The 17,378-nt window shown below is 40.2% G+C and overlaps 1 protein-coding gene across 4 annotated transcripts in view; it reads left to right on the plus strand.

Annotated features, from left to right (window-relative positions):
* Window positions 1-12,823: 12,823 nt before the first annotated feature.
* Window positions 12,824-17,378, plus strand: part of il1rapl1a (interleukin 1 receptor accessory protein-like 1a) — a 175,555-nt gene continuing 171,000 nt past the window's right edge. For 2 of the 4 annotated variants that reach the window (XM_085435744.1, XM_085435745.1), the window contains exon 1: window positions 12,824-13,645. The gene's annotated coding sequence lies outside the window, so the exon portion shown is untranslated. The remainder of the gene's footprint in view (window positions 13,646-17,378) is intronic. The other 2 variants (XM_085435746.1, XM_085435747.1) reach the window with 1 other exon arrangement.

Raw genomic sequence — 17,378 nt, forward strand, 5'->3', positions numbered from 1 at the left:
GGACAGACAGGATTAGTATCAGCACTTAACAAATGAAGAACATCCTTCATACTAATCTTCCAGCTGTCAGACATGAGCGAGCCAGGGGATACTCCTGCTCCCTCACTCCAGATCAGCTTACTACTAATGACACACCCACTCCTGCTTTCTAACCCACCATACAAACACAGCAAACGCAGCACGACTGACCAGATGTGAGGCGGTTATGGCCGAATTGTTGTATGGTGACCGATGAATGGCATGTGTGTCATTGCCATAAATGCAGCCATGCTGATAATGTAGGATAATCCAAAATAACTTGAAAAGGAAGAGTGAAGCAAGCTTGAACTTTAAAAGAAAGTCATTCACATGGCTGCTTTTTATAGATATTTTTCCCACAAGATTTTTATGGGTTGTTTTTTTTTCACTTTTAATACTAATTACAAACATTTTGCTGCAGAGCAAATCAATCACGGCATATCATGAATCATCACATAAATTCATGCAAAATCATTCAGAGCAGAATGATGAAGTGGCAAACATTTAACACTCCTCTTTTTGTCACTCCAGGCTAACAGTGCTCTTCTTCCGTCCTTTTCTCACTCAGTCTTTTTTGTGACCTTCAGTAACTTGCTGTTTTGTTTGCAATTGTCCTCTGTGTGTGTTTTTTATGGTTGGCTGATGGTTTTCTTTTCGCCATGCCACAATGCAGATGCTCTCATTTCCCTTCAGTGACACAGCCTCAGTGCCCTTCAATGTTTTTGCCTGTTTATATTAAAGAGAGATGAAAGATAAGCCTATTTCCACACTAATTAGACACAGGGCTGCCTTTTATTGATGGCAGGGAAAGGGCTATTTTAGATAAATTCCATGATTTGATGTTCTTAAAAAACAATAATGTTGAAATCTAATAATGGTGTGATGAAGAAATTTCTCACGATAAGAGTTGGAGCCTGATTGCCGTTTGTCTGGTTCAAATCTTGATTGGAGTGGTCATATACACGCTGAATAACCAAATATGGCTGTTTGGATGTTTCAGCCACATTCGTAACTTTTTTAATTTCAGTGAAACGAGGCAAGAACAACTCATGAAAAGAGATTACAAAGTTGCAGAGCAGTGACAAAAAGAGATTTCAGCAATCCCGTTCTGTTCTGTTATAGAAATTGTAGAAATCACATGTTTTCAGTGCATGGATAATGCAGTTTGGTTTATCTTTTTGACCCATGAACCCAAGATAAACTAAAGCTCTACATGTATGAATAAATTGCTTGTAAATGTTTTCCACATGATCATTTGTTTCACATGAATGAACACAGTCAAGATTCTGATTTTTTTTTTCCCAGTATTGGGGTTTAAGAGTGAGAAATAAAGATTTTAATGAGTATGGCTAAACGTCTCAGTGTAACCACCGCATTTGTTGCTTTATGCACCGCCAGTAATGTCATCACACAGCCACTTCTATTTATGCTGCCCGGCCCGGGAGCCGTCGCCAGTCCCCTTCGAGGCCTTCCCCAAACTGCAGCGCCAGTTCACACTTCCTCATCCCTCATCGCCCATCGTTACCGAGAATGTGGTCCCAGCTAGTGAAACTGTAAAAAAAAAAAAGCTGACACACGCTCAACACGACATCCAGCTGATTTTAACAGATGTGAGCAGAGTGTACTGTAAATGAGTAATCTATAACTTGCTATGACAATAAGACAAGATTATCTCTAAACTGCATTCTTGCATTATCTTAGGAAGGCTCTAAATAAGTATCAGTATTGGTGTTGATATTATTGGTTGAGTGCTACTTCCTAGATACTATGTAACACCAACTGCCTAACTCAAAGTATACCATAGAAGTTGCACCAAGTAGGACCCAGAAAGTATGACAATAGAAATGTAGTAGCCAGTATCAATACCAGTAGAAATGCATGATTTTCAATAGTCAATTTAATACAAATAATATTCATAATCCCATATTCTTAAACATACTCCTTGATTAAAAAGTCATTTGAACTCAGTGACCTGTGGTGGCAGAGTGGTGGTAGTGAAGCCTAGTAACATTACAACAAAGTATAATGTTAGTTACATTACATCAGTATAAAACATGGTTGCTCTTACAATGCGAATACCAGCTCTTAAAAAAAACCCTGTAATGTGTATTTCACAATAAAAATGCCTGACTATTCCTTATTGTGTGAGTTGTGAGTTGCGCTGCAGCTTTGCTTGTCATCATCTTCAGTGTGTTGTTTTTGCTGTGCCATGTGTAGTTTTGTGCCTGTGGGTGTCCGTCTTCTTGTTCAGCATGTAAGGATAGACTGCCTCAGTCATCCAATAGAAGCCTTGGTACCAAGGGTTAAAAGGATTTTAATAAAAAGAAAAAAATCTGTCATGTTTTCTGAATTTTGGCATTGAAAGATATCTTAAGAATTGGTTCTGGTAACATTAACATCTGGGAAAAAATGTTTTTAAATGAAAATAAAATAAAAATAAATGATTTTATTAGAATAAGAAGAACATCATTGTGAAGCCTGAGAGTCAAAGATGGATTTTAATTTAGGATTACTGGGATAAAATACCTAAAATTAAATCCCAAATTCAAAAAAAATAAGTGGTAAAGGTTTAAACTTCCCCTCTTAAGAATGTGTGTAATTATAAACTGGTGTCATACACACAACTTGGTAACCTATTGGAGTAGGTGGATTTAGTACTCATGAACTGCTTCACTTGCCTTTTTTGTTTTGTTTGTAGAAGTACAACATAAATAGAAATGATACAAGTCTAAAATTATCAGGGAAGAAAAATGTGTTTGCTCTCTGCACGATTACCATATTACAGCTAAATAATTCACTGTCTTCATGTTCCTTCTTTCTGTGCGCAGGGGTCAGAGTGGATTAAACTGGTAATAATAGCAGTCTTATTTCAACAGGAGAGCAAGCCAAGTTAGAGCCCCTGGCCCTGAAATCTAAATTAAGAAGAAGTATGGTAGGAAATTCTACAGCTGCGTGCTTAAGTACGGAAAGATACACAGAAAGACAAGGAGTGACTCTAGTTCTCCTGCCTACATCTCTGCCAGACAAATCAAGTGTGGCTCTAGTCAGCCTCTATCTAATGCAGTAGGGCTTCTGATATGATGGAACTAAAAACAATGAATAAATCATCTCTACTGCACTTAATAGCACCCCTTTTATCTTTCAGACCATTCCAACACTTGCTTTTATTGCTGTTTAATGTGAGAAAGCAGTAGGAAGTGAGACCTAGCAGATCCAAAGTTACCAGAAGAATGTATCTTTTGTCTCTCTTTATCTTATTTGGCCTAAATTGGGCTTGAAATGATAGGTAATTGAGCAAATGTGGAGTGAGACTTTGTTCTGACTGGGTCTCAGGGTTGTAGATTTCCTCGAGGAAATTTCAGCACCATTTACCAGACCCTTACTCTTATGATTGCTTTCTCTGGATGAAAACTTTTGAAAGACAGATTTAGACATTATATAATTTATAAAAGCACGCTTGGAGAAGTTGTGTCTCTCAAAAGACAGGTAAAAGGCAGTTAGAGGCAAGGAGACCATGTTCAACCCAGTATGCCCTACGTAATAGTCTGTAATTGTTTTGCATGCTGAGTGCTGACGTCCTGCGGGCGTCTCTTGGAATGAGATGGGTTATATTTCCATTTTCAGTTCTATATGGATGAGTCCAGGCCTGCACTACTAATAAGCAGATCCACATGAACTTGCTTAATTACTGATTCTTGGCTGACCTTGCTGTCTGCACTTCACTTTAGAGCCTCAGTTGTGGCTTGTCAATTTCTATGTTAATGAATACTAGAGGCGCAGGGAGGGACAGGGAGAGGACAATTGTTTTCAGAAAAACTTGATGTTCAGCAGAGGAGTTATGTGATTAAAATATTGTTAAGTAACCTTGTATTAAGAGAGTGAAAAATAAAAGACATTAGATTACAAATGCACTTAGCTGCTGTACTTAGTGTCACATAAGAAGTGCTACTTGTCAAACACCAGCTTTGAGAACATCACAAGTAAGTGGGGGCTTAAATCTTACATCTAAATAAGTCCTAAGATTTGGTTCTCATTTATATGTGGTGGCATCCTGTCACTACCCTCTTCAAAACCCCATTTGTAGAAGGAAGTGGTGCTTGTGTACCTTTGAGTTGACTTTTTCTAGTTTTGTGATATCAGTCCACCAACCAGCTGGCAAAAAATAACTTAGGCAGTCATTTAAACTTTGACCCACAGATGAGTTCATGTGACAGAAATAGTTATTGCCCCCCCTGAGTTTGAATTCTGTAGATCACATATAAGGGTAGCATTGTGTTTGTAGTCCACCATGTGAGCTTCATAACTGAGCTAGCTTGTGTCTTATGTTTGGAAATTCTCACCACCAGGTTCCTTGACAAAGTTCTGTTCAGGCCATGTGAGAATAAAGCAGGTAATTGTGCTGTGAATTCAAGTGGGCGAGTGGGTGTCATGTGCTATGCCTCCTGCTCTGTGGTAAAAGTGAGGAGAACGACTTTGCCCAGACTTGATTTTTCTAACACTGGAGTTCAGGAAAACTGCTAATGCAAACTGTCGACTGCAGTGACAGCTACACAGAGGCGTAACAGCAGAGGTGTAAGTGAAGCAGATGCTGATGCTGTATAAAATTACATGTCAAAAATGACAAAAATTACTAATAGCTGGATAAGATGAAACAAGGACAAAACACCGCTGTGCTCCAAATCACCGATGGGTGTGGGCAGGAGTGTTGCTTCATACCTGGTACAGCGTCACGGTATAATGGCAGTGAAACATAGCACTGAAATTGTTTAGGCTTTTAGGTTTTGAAAGTTTGATATGAATTCATCTACATTTTTGTGAAAAAAAGGCATACTTACATATATTTATACACAGTGTAAGCATGTTTTTTTCCCTTTGGAAGCATCTTTGCACAAATTCACAGCGCGTGGTTATTAAATGTAAATCTCTCCACTCCTGCACATCTGAGACTTCCCACTCTCCCGCCCTCTATTCTTTTCTTTCCATCTCTTACTATCTTTCTATTTTGCTGAACCTTACCATGTATTCCTTTTTAGATGGAAAACAGTGATCCTGCTCCAGTCTTCTGATTAAAAGGAAAAACCTCGACTGGGAATCATCAGGAACGCTCCCATGACGGCTCCAGATGCAAGCTCTTGATTGGCTGCTTGATGTATAATTCAGATTAGATGGGAGATCTTAATGAGACTGACTAATGATGTTGACACGTGTCTCAGCGTGGAAGAGGGGAAAAAGTAATGCCTGCACACTCACAAATTTATTTAAACAGATAACATCAAATGTTCGTCAAAGTCAGAGTATAACGCCGCGTTTATGACATTCATGTACTGTCAAATTCTTCATGCTCTAGATACAAACGGGTCTGCACCAAGTCTGCAAAACATCTTGTATTTTAAGCTTCTTAGATATTAACTTCTAATAATTATGGACTTGTGTGGTTTTTTTTTTCAAGTTTTCCCATCACACATGTTTTGATGTTTGTCTACACTGCAGCTGTTTTTCTATTGCTATGATTTTTTCCTTTTTTGTTTTGCTTTTTTAATTTCATACTTTATTTGTAGTATTTGCTTTCAGATGCTTATCATCTTAGGCATGGTCAATGGTTTACTCACACCTGTTACCGCACAGACTGCTTTTTGCGTCTGGGTTTAGATTATTTTCTTTTGACAACTGCAGCCTTATTTCTCTAAATGAATTTGTGGATGTACAGCCATTTTCAAATAGCTATACACCCACGGTACCAGTGACATACATAGGACCACCCCAAACATTCCCAAATGCATATTACTAGTAGAAGTTCAGAGTACCACTCACTAAGTTCTCCTTCTCCTCCTTTTCTCAGTGTTTTCAAGGGATTCAGCTTTAAACTTTTTTAAGTTTTTGTGATAATTTAGTCAATGGTTTGTTGGCAAGTTCCAAAAGGAGAAAATGTAGTTCCAAGTTGAAATATTCAGCACTACTCAAAATGCAAAAAAACCCCCAAAACAACCTAAACTATGAATAATAAACTAGCCTTTTGCAAAAAGTTATTTAACACAGCAGTGGAAAAAACTCAGAGTGATGCAATGACAAGGTCATGTCACAAAACAAGGAGTTTTCTCTGTTTTAGAGGAGAAATTGTCAGTGTGTGACTGACGTCAAAAGGAATGGCTTGAATTTTGGATCAGAAGGTGAAATGTCCTTCTTTTTTTGTATATATATTTTAAAAAACAAATGAAAGCATCAAATATGTAGGTTGATGTCCAAGACTTTCTGTGACTGAAATAAAACTCTCCACAATGCAACAATAGCTGTTAGATGATGAGTGGTTTTAGATCATGATGATCCAGCAGTGGGTGGTACATTCTTATAAAAGCCCAGACAGAGAAGTTATTCTGAATCCACCACTTGTACTCTTCAACTTTGTTTTAACCCCCTCCTCTCCTGCTCTGCATTTTAAAATGAAACCCAGGATTTTACTTCTCTGGAAGTGCATCACTTGGTGAGGTTAATTAGATGTTGATGCCTTTTCACACGCTATGATCAAACACGTATGCCGGACCATCAAATTCAAAGGCAATGGCACTGTGATTCGGAAAGATGCCACTTTAATCAAAAAGGCTGTTCACAGCATTCAGCACATGAACTGGCCAAAACGATGACATAATCAAGGACAAGAAAAGGTGTCCAAAAGTTTTAGAACTATTAGATTTCTTGTACGTGTGAGCAATTGCTTTTCCCAAGGTTGCACATGAATCTGCTGGCAGCGTCAGTATCAGTTATAAAGAGGTTAAATCACTTCTAACTGAAGGATTTGAAAAAGGAAATGGCATTTTGAAAAGTAAACCTCTGAAGGACTGGTAACAATAAACCAACTCTCATTCTGATGTGTTGGTTTTAATTCAGTTGTGTGCTCTGGCTGTCAGTGGTTTTGTGCTGGCACAGATGTGCATACCAGATGAGCAGGGGAAATGGCATCATCTCTACAATTACAGGAAGGTCACGACCTGCTGTCACAGCAACCGTTTGGCATCCGTTTAGAAACTGCTTGGCACCCGCAACCTGCAGATTTCATAAACCTGCAATTAGGCAATGGGCATGTATCAGTCAGCACACTCTGTGAAACATCTGCTTGTCTGTGGGTGTGTGTTATTGCGTTTGTCAGAGTATGTGTGTTCGTCTGTCCATTTTCAGCATGTGTGCATATCACAGAAAGAATTAGAAATGATGGACGATGGACACAAGCTAACTAGCAAATTGTAAAAATCTCTCATTGAAGCCTTAGAAGTGGAAGGTGAAGGGACATCCAGTATAGTCGCTTGGAGATAAAGAAGCGTTATTTGTCTTTTATGACAGCAAATTCCCAAACAGTTGGAAAAAGAAATGGCTTCTTCCTGATGTCTTAGTCTTTTTGCATATTTGTCACACTGACATTTCAAATCATCCAGCAGACTGTAATATTAGATAAAGATAGTATGCATAAATACAAAATGCAGTTTTTAAATGAGTGATTGCATTTATTAAAGGAAAAAGTTATGTAAAGCTACTTGGCTGTGTGTGGGGAAAGCAATTGCTCCCTAGACCTAATAACTGGTTGTGCCACCTTTGGCAGCAAGAACTGCAATCAAGTGCTTTTCACATCACTGTTGAGGAATTTTGGCCCGCTGTTCTTTAAAGAATTGTTTTAATTCAGACACACTGGAGTATGTTCAAGCATGAACAGCCTGTTTGAGTTCATGCCAAAGCACCTAGATCTGATTTAAGTCCAGATTTTGACTAGTCCACTAGTTTATTTTCTTTCTGGAGTCATGCAGAGGCAGATTTTCTGGTATGTTTTTTGACATAACATAAGTGTGGTTGAGCTTCAGAATTCACGATTTTATCAATAATGACAAGTCTTCCTGAAGTATCAAAGCAGCTCCAAACCATCATTCTACCTCCACCATGTTTGGCTGTTGGTATACCCTTTTTATGAAATGCTGTGTTTGTGTGACCTTAAATGATGCATGTGAGGCCTGCAGTTCTTTAGATGTTCTGGGTTCTTTTGGGAATAACCTGGATGAAACATCAAGGTGGAATAATTTTGCAGGCTGGCCCCTCCTGGGAAGGTTCACCACTGTTTCAGGTTTTGTGGATTATGGCTCTCACTGTAGTTCACGTGCCTCAGTTAAGGTCAGCGTTCATGATCCAATAAACCCTTGAAAATTGCTTTTCAGACTGATAGATGTCAATGACTTTGTTTCTCAGCTGTTCTTGAGTTTCTTTAGATCGAAGCATGATCTGCTGCTTTCTTAATAAAAAAAATATGTTAAAATTGTTTCATGATCTAAAACATGTAAGTGACAAATATGCAAAAAAGCTCAAAATCAGGAAGGAAGCAAATACTGTTCCACAGCACTGTAGGTGGTGAAATTAAAGTATCTTTACTCTAAACCTCTGCTTTACACAAAATCCTTCTAAGAGTTGGCAGAAAATATCCAACAGCAACAAGAGCAAGCCTAACTCAGAGAGGGAAACAAGAAATGGCGGAAGGCACAGAAACAGGAGGGAGATGAGATGACGACAACTGATGGACAACACACAGACCAGACAGTGACAGATATATAAACTAATGAGACAAATATTGCTCCCAGGAGATGATGAAAAGCAAAACGGAGCTAAAGGAAGTGTGAATATTAGACTGATACTGTGACATCACTCATTTGTTGGAGGCCAAGGTTACACCATGTTTGTGTGCTATCAAATCTATGACAGCGCTATGTGTAAGTGGACAGAAAAGAATTCAATATGGGGTTCATACACGCACTGCTACAAGCAAGATTCACTGGTGGATTTAAGCACTTTGAATCAAACCCACAGCAGGGGGGAAAAGGCTTCATCTTATTACGTTAAAACTTTGAGAAATGTTCAAGTAGAAACCAATGGAGAGAAGACAATTTGTCTGTGTGTGAACTCACATTGCAGGAGTACTGCTGTGTTTTAAAAGTCCACGGCTACATCTGTTCTTGTGTTTCCTGTGGCCCACTAGGACACACATTATTTTCTTCTTATTTTCAATTTGAACCAAAGAATTAATTGTTTCTTTATCTGGCTGCATTCATATGCATCGTCTATTTCTGTCCGCTCAGGAAAGTGGGACACGATGTTAATTCAAAATATCGCCTATTTAAAAGCAAAGTTGGTGATTATTTATTTTTTTTAAATTAGTGAAAGAGTCCATATGGAGCCGTTCCCATCCAGTCAAAGTAGCCTCCGTGCAGTGCCACTGAGCAGAGGGAGACTGGACAATGCAGCAGCAAGAAAAAAAAGAAGTGTGGGAGTAAGCTGTGATGGAGTCCTGTGATCTCTAAGCAGTTTCTATGGCATCACTTATGCACCGTTTATCTACCGAATATGGAGGAACTAGCCATGAGTGAGTGAGTGCGTGAGTGAGTGAATGAGTGAGCATATATTTTTTTTTTTTTATGGAGAATGAAGAGGAGGGTTTATGTCATATCAGTCAGCCTCTATATTTTCTGCAGGCGGAATAATGGTCAGGTACCTACTCATACTCTGAAAGGAAAACTGCGGAGGCAGATACGTCTGTGACGAGTTTCCTGAGCCCTGGGCCAGTGCAGTTATACAAGACAGCCCTCTTCCTTCCCCTCGTTTACGGACACCACAGTTCCTTTTGGGATTTCACAATGAAAGGTGGACAAGACACAAACACATGCAGTGTAATTGTTGTGTGCATAAAAATGCCCACGTGCTGCTTTAGCATTCCTTTTATTCTGTAACCTCAGCTTCAGTGTTGCTCCTATTTTCTTGAGGGCAGTATACTATGAAGATTGCTGTGTAGTCCCTACAACTGAGATGACCACTTTTTAAACAGGGTTGCTATGTTAAGTGGTTGAGAAATATAAAAGACACACAAATGAAACACAAGTTTTTGTTTAGCAAACTGGACAGTATATCTTAGCTGGCATTTTAAATCTACAGAGCACTTGTACTCTTATAAGCTGCAATCGTGGATTACATCACATGATGCAACCATAATCAATACAGCAGTGAAAAAATGCTAAATGAAATGCATAACCAAATTTCACCAAAGAGTTAAGAGAATCCTTACAGGTGGGTGGATGGAGATGCAGTTTTATGACTTCCAACAGCTGTTACGGATCTGCACAAATGAATGTTTAAAGTGAGAAACTATGGTGATGGGTCTGACATGATGGATGATCGTGCTTTTTCTAAAACGATTACATCTGCCCATAGTAGATCCCATATCCCTGCTTCCCTAGCTGACACAAGTTGGTGAATGGTATATGGGATTTTGTTTGTGGGGCTTACAGAACTGTCGAAACTTGACCAAGAAGAGATGCTGTAGAGAGTTTTTCAAGAAAAGGAGTTTTTTTTGTGAGCTGCTTAGAGGTTTATTTATTTCACATTTTCCTGTGATGGATAAATTATTAAGTTGTAGTAAGGCATGCACTGGAGCTCCACCATACACCATATATAAGACAGCTGTTTGGGCAATGTTATTACATTTAAATGTTGAATCTCTTATTAAGAAAAACAATTTAAGGTTTCAAATGTTTCAATAAAAATCAGTAAATATGCCTCCAGTAACACGGCCTTTGAGTCAGATGCCTAATATTGATATTGAAGTGGTGCATTTAAGGCACTGATTTAAAAATACAGGTCTGAATTTAGCTTATTACTCCGCCCCTTCCTTACTCCCCATGCTGCTGCAATCCTTCTCCATAGTTGTATTACTTCCCGCATTGATTACTGCAATTCCCTCTTATTTGGGCTCCCTAAAAGGTCCCTTCATGAACTCCAACTTCTTCAAAATTCCACAGCTCGGGTCATAACTCGTACTCCGTCAAGAGCTCATATTACGCCAATTCTTCAGCAGCTTCACTGGTTGACCATAGAAGTCAGGATAAACTTTAAAATCTTACTTCTTACGTACAAGTGTATGCATAAATCTGCTCCTTCCTATTTGTGTGACCTGCTCGATATCACCACAGTTTCCCGCCCTCGCCGATCCTCATCTGCTATTCATCTTACTGTTCCGTTCGCACGTCTTACCACTATGGGGAACAGAGCCTTCAGTCACTCTGCTCCTCGGCTCTGGAGCTCTCTTCCTCCAGCCATAAGAAATATAGACTCTCTTCCCACATTTAAGTCACGGCTCAAAACACATCTGTTCAAACTGGCTTATTTGCTTTAGTGCTGATTTTACCTGTTGTCAAGTTCTGCTTTGCAATTTTAACTTATTTTATGTATTTTATGACTATTGCTTTGTTTATTAATGTTGTCCTTTTGTAAGCTGACCTTGGGTTTTTGAAAGGCGCCCTCAAATAAAATGTATTATTATTACTATTACTCATGGTGATAATTGGGCTACTCAATTTAGTATGTGTTGGTTTCATCCTGGCTTTGATCTGATCTGAACTCTCTGATTAATCATTTACCATAAAAACAAATACATAGAAAAAATATACCACGAGCATTTTTATCCAGCAAAAATGTCAAACCAGCTTAAAATAGAAGGCATTCGCACAGAATGGTGCGAGGGAGACAGCGGGTAAAGTGTTAAATATTGCACACAGAGCAAACAATTCAACAACAATTCACCACTGAGTGTGCATTTGGCTGTGAGATTTCAGCTGAGCTGAGACTTTTTTTTTCTTTTTCAGACCGCTATTACATGAATTAGTAGGATGTGTCTCATCACCACTGATGGCTCATGCTAACCCAAAATTGGAGATGAGTACAAGAACTGAATCATTCTCTATTGGATTTGTACACCCACACAGGTGTTTTCATGTATTCTGCTGGATTACATGCTGGTGTTAAATGTGGGCAGACGTAGTGTGTGGCATAACTACAGTCCAGGTACCGATAAGATGCTGAAAAGGTGTAATTTGTCCTGACAAAATGGATGTAACAAACTAACAGATGAGTCAGAGAGTTGCCAATCAAGCAAAGTCTATATATCCAGACCTGAGAACAAGTTTAGTCCAACAAACTTAGAGAAATCTTATTATTTGCTGGCAGTTTCTTGGTAGCATGGTTGCCAAAGAATGAACTAACTTCTAAGTGACTTTCACAGTGAAGCTTACACGATTCTGATTAATGTGTGGTGTTTGCTTAGTGGACTAATCTTCAAGCTAAAGTTCATTACTCAATTAGAAACATTCCCTCTGTTGTTGTGTATATTGTTGTCTAGCTGTTCACCAGTGTGTCTTTGCTTAGAACTGCATGACGCAATGACAACATTATTGCCTCATGTAGATTTCACAGGTTTCTGAAAACAAGTCCATCAGAAAAAACATGAATGTAAAAGCTGAAGATGGTACTTTACTGCAAAACCAACAAACTGTATTTCTTCAGCCTCCACCTACCTTTTGGTTTTTAACAGAAACCGGGGAGATAATAAAGATATAGAAAATAGAGCTGCTCACTAACATAAAGAGGTCAATATTTTCTAATTTCAGTCAGACTTCAAACTGTTGTAAATAAGGATGTTATAAAAGAAGGCAGCGTGTAGCCTAGAAGCTCCCTGATGTCTCTGAGATTGTGATGTCGGTGTTTCAAATTCGACAGGTGTCCGGATAACTCCTTTTAATCGCAGCCGCAAAACAAAGTAATAACAAGATTAAACAGTAGGCTGTTTATAATTCATATTTCCATTTGAACGGACAACATAATACTTTGAACTCGCACTTTATTTCAAGCTCCTCTCCAGCGTGAGGCTGAAGCATGCAGTTTTAAGTCCCTTCTCTCTTCCCTGTTGATCTCTCCTTTTCCGCACCTCCCACCCCCGTATTTCCCTTTCTTAACCCTGTCCACCTTTTCCTCTCTTCCAACAAGTGAAGAGCGGATTTTTTTGCACTTCTTCTTTGGCGCTTTGAATTGAGTTATCGATGTCTGCTGGAATTTCTCTCCCGCGCCATCCCCTCGTCTATTTTGCCGTTCAGTTGCGATGATGGTGCCAGAGTGCAGGTGCAGCATGTGTTGGAGACAGCAGGGACGGTGTGTGGTGCACTAGGACCAGGGAGCGATTCCTCTCGTCGTGTGCATTGCAACTACAGAGGAGCTGTGGAGGAAACCCCCCCATCGGATCTGGCCATTATATCCATACATTTCTTTTCCACATCTCCACCGCGCCGCGGCTGAGTGGGGATCGCACCAATCAGCGAGCCTAGGATGGTCAAGCACCCAGGAGAGGATTAGCAGGCTAACCGAACACTATTTGCGTAAAAGTCAGCTGTCAGATATTTTTTTCGGAGGGGTTAGTCGTTTGACAGCTTAGCCCCAACTCGTTTTGATGTTATGTTTTATTTGCTGTAGTAAAATCGTATTTTTTTCTTCTTCTTCTACCCATCATCCGTTTTATTTCAAGCGCGCAAAGTCACATCTGCGTAGGAGAGCACTTGGCGCACTTCTCCCCCAAAGGACAGAGACAAAAATCTCCATTCTTCTGTTTGGATTTAAACCGGACGATCGGCTGAATGGGTGACCTCGCCGAAACACAGACTATCACGAGCTTGCACACACTATATGGAAACCTGTTTTCTCCATTGACCTGGAGTTGTGATGTCCAAAGCCTTCCTCACTGACTGACAAACGGCATCGTACCATTTTTGGAATCGAGTTGAAGGTAGGCCAATTTTCTTTTTTCTTTTTTTTGGCTTTTCGACATAACACGGTTTTTCTGACCATCTGATAAAGTTCGCAGACCTCATTTTAACCGACTCTTCTAATATTACAACCACAGATTGATCGCCCCTGGTCTGTGGTTCTGTCGGACAGTTGCAGTAGTTAATCTAGAAAAAATACCCGGTGGAGAAAGGCTAATATAAATCAGTTTTATAAAGCTCTGAGTCAGTCAAAAGCTTTTAAGGGGAGAAGTTCAACACATGCTGTGGAAACGATGTAATTGACTTCGAATATAGATTACAAAGGGCTTCAAACATTCAGGAAGCCAAAAGATAAATAATTAAACTAAAGATATGCGTCGCAATGTGAGAGGCAACCTCAGTGCCTGCCTTTTTTGTTTAGTTTTTTCTTTTTTTGGGAATGAGTGTTCCTGTTTTGTGTATTTGGCTCACGATATGTTTGCTCATGAGCTCAATCATGGAGATTCCGGAGAAACCCTCTGCAGTGCAGTCTCATACATCGGGCCGCCGGGCTCACTGGAGCTCACAAAGGAGAGGATTTAGATAAAGGTGTAAACGAAGCAGCAGCTTTTCCTGAAGGCAGTCTACCAGTAAGCCTTATTATATGCACAATCCTGTCTTTATATGGAGGGATATGGGCTGCTGGTTGTACCGAGGCAATGATTTAGCCACAAAAGAGAGCCTCAAAAAAACACAAAACTTATTATGCTCTCTCTCTCTCTCTCTCTCTCGTGTGTCACGTGCACACCCACACACTCTCAGTGATAGTTTGAAATGACTGTGTATGTGTGAGAGAGAGTGCGTCACTGTACTTAGGCTGTAAAGCTTAAATTGGAGACATATTTGAATGCCAAAGCTCGCGCACATGCTGTCATTATTTTACTCCCCGAGCAAAGCTTATCCGCGTCATTACGCAAATGTAACCGTATTGAAATGACAGCTTAATCGGATTGGGTTCCTTGCCATTTTGACCTACTGTACGAGTTACCCATGAGGGACGAACAGCGCGGCCCATTGGGTGGAAACGTACAAATACCGACGCATGACGCAGGGACATGAGTGATAGATGATGATCCTATTTCTGGAAGTGCGCCTGGATTATAAATGTCTGAACAATTTAAGCGCTAGTGGAAACATCAAGAATCGCCAGTCTTATTTATTGTTTGCCATGCTCTGTGCGTGTGTGTGTGTGTGTGTGTGTGTGTGTGTGTTTTAAACCTCACTACAGGCAGATATGAGGAGAGACTGTGGGTGGTCAGTGGCTCTTGGACTCATTGCAACCGTGTTCTTCAATTGAATACGCACACGCTGGTATTAAGCCCCAAAGTCTTTGTCTAGCTGTCAAACAACCAGTGCTGCCTGGTTCGTCGCCAGGCTGCAGTTTGAGGTGACACCAAGCCGGAGTCATATATCGTTAATCAGAGCAGAATTTTTTGACTTTTGAAGTTTTTCAGATAACCTTTATCTATTGATGTTGGCCGGGACGATATCATCCGTGGGACTGAGGTGAGCCTCATCTCCAATTCACGCTGTTAACGAAAAAAGTCGTGAAACTGAACCGTCTCCGCGTCACGCTGAATTTTCAGTGTAGTTTGTGTGAGCACGGGGCCTTGCTAATAAATTCGTAAAGTCACTTCTGTCTGATGTTTCACGGTGCAGCAGATAAAAATGGCAGGCCGTCGCTCTTGCCAGCAGCACCTCGTCATAGGAGAGATGACAGGAACTGTCCGTGGTGCTGAAACAGACAGCTCCTTTGTTCAACTCTGGGCAGAAATGTTCGGTTGCTGCTGTAGGCTAACTCTCCTCGGCTTGTGTCACATTTTGTGTGCTAAATACTTGGACAGCTAGTGAGTCACACACACACATGTTGCATCTATCTATCTATCTATCTATCTATCTATCTATCTATCTATCTATCTATCTATCTATCTATCTATCTATCTATCTATCTATCTATCTATCTATCTATCTATCTATCTGAGCAATTATGCCTCACTATGGTGCTGTAACTGTAAAATGTCAGTTTCAAAGAAATAATCTCTTCTCAGTCTTTTCATGTTTGCAACACATACACACACAAAATATGCTTTCAAATAAAACTTTTATTTTTAAGCCAGTTTTATCAGTTTTTCCAAAAATGAAGTACTTTCTTTATAAGACAGATGATTGTGTTCTTGGGGGAAAAACAGCATTTCTCCTGCTTTATTTTCTTTTTGGATTCCACAGAGCTAAGCACACAAAGTCTCTTACGACACCTTTGGTGCTAAAATGTGTTATAAACACAGTTGTGGCGCTGATATACAGCCCAAGTGGAAATCCGATTATCTCTGGTGGGGATGGGGGTGTTGTGACATCTAGTGTGCACTGAATGATTGACTGTACTGTTTATCTGTGATTACTAATAATATTCACATCAGTGTATCAAAATGTCATTATGTGATAACAATCTTGATAACCCCTACCAAGTTCAAGAAAGACATGCTGATCAGTGCCCAGTGGGACCACAGCAAGCTAATTTGTTTGCGTGTTAATGGTCATCTGGTATGGAGGGAATCGCTAGTACAGACTTCCTGAAGTGGTCTTTCGTTGGTGATGAATGGCGTGTGTGCTTTCCCTTAACGCTGATTGAATTAGGCCACCCTGCAGTTCCATTGCTTTCCCTAGGAGCAAAGGCGATCCTGCAGTGAAGTTTATCAATAAGCGGGTGGATGGAGTGTAAGTGGTAGTGTTGCCGGGGGCAGACAGCCGGTCATGAGGAGGGGGAACACGCTTAGGGAGAGTCCCACTGATCACACGGCAGATTGGGAGCCCTTGGTGCTAGCGTCTGTCGGTCCCTGCCGTAGGGGAAGAATGAGCAGTGGAGCCACACAGAGCTGACCTAGAACCACACACTGGGCCAACTTCAGGTCAGCATCCTGGGTGAAGGCAGCTCAGTTTAGCTCTTTTTCTTTTTCTTTGTGGTTTTCTTTTTTTGGAAGGTTTCTTTATCACAAAATATTCGGTCAATTTACCACAGTTGTGATCAGGTGATGAACATGGTTGATTCAGAACAAAGCGTCTAGCGAGCGCAGCATTTTGATGGCTTTGTTTTGAAGGCTGGTTGCTTTGATGTGGACCCCCATGAGGCCACTGGCAGCTGAGCTCCCACTGTGGCAGATTGATATTTGTAATTTAAGGGAAGCTGTCACACAGCATCCTCCAGATGGAGAGAGCCGCAGAGGCACGCAGTCGATTAAACACGGTTTGTTTAGGAATAATCATTTTGTTGTGGAAGCTGAGGATTCATTTGAGGCATATTGGCTCTAAGGTTCAAAATGCTCAATTATATCCTTACACACACAAAATCACAGCATAATAACATAACAATAGATGTAGCGTACAGAGTGGTGTCAGGGAAGCTTTTAGCTTTTAGCCTGTCTGTTATCTGATGAAATCGTTCAGATCACCACATCACAGCAGAAAGGACAGGTCAGTGATTTGTGTCCCTGCTGCAGAAAAGGTTGAGTAAAGGTTGCGAGCCAATTCATTAATTCACTCACTGGAGTGTGCGCACATGCACATGCACGCATGTACTTGCATGCTGTTTTAGTCACTGGACTATTGGAATTGATATCTGAGGGAAGGGTCATGTTTTAAAGAGCCATCTTCTTCCTGTCACATTGATTGACAATAAAGGAACAATAAACATCTCAGAGAGAATACTGCTTGATTAAC

The sequence above is a fragment of the Copadichromis virginalis genome, linkage group LG16 (assembly GCF_057382275.1).
Source record: "Copadichromis virginalis isolate Kocher_CV1m ecotype Utaka linkage group LG16, C_Virginalis_male_GT1.1, whole genome shotgun sequence".
NCBI lineage: Eukaryota > Metazoa > Chordata > Actinopteri > Cichliformes > Cichlidae > Copadichromis > Copadichromis virginalis.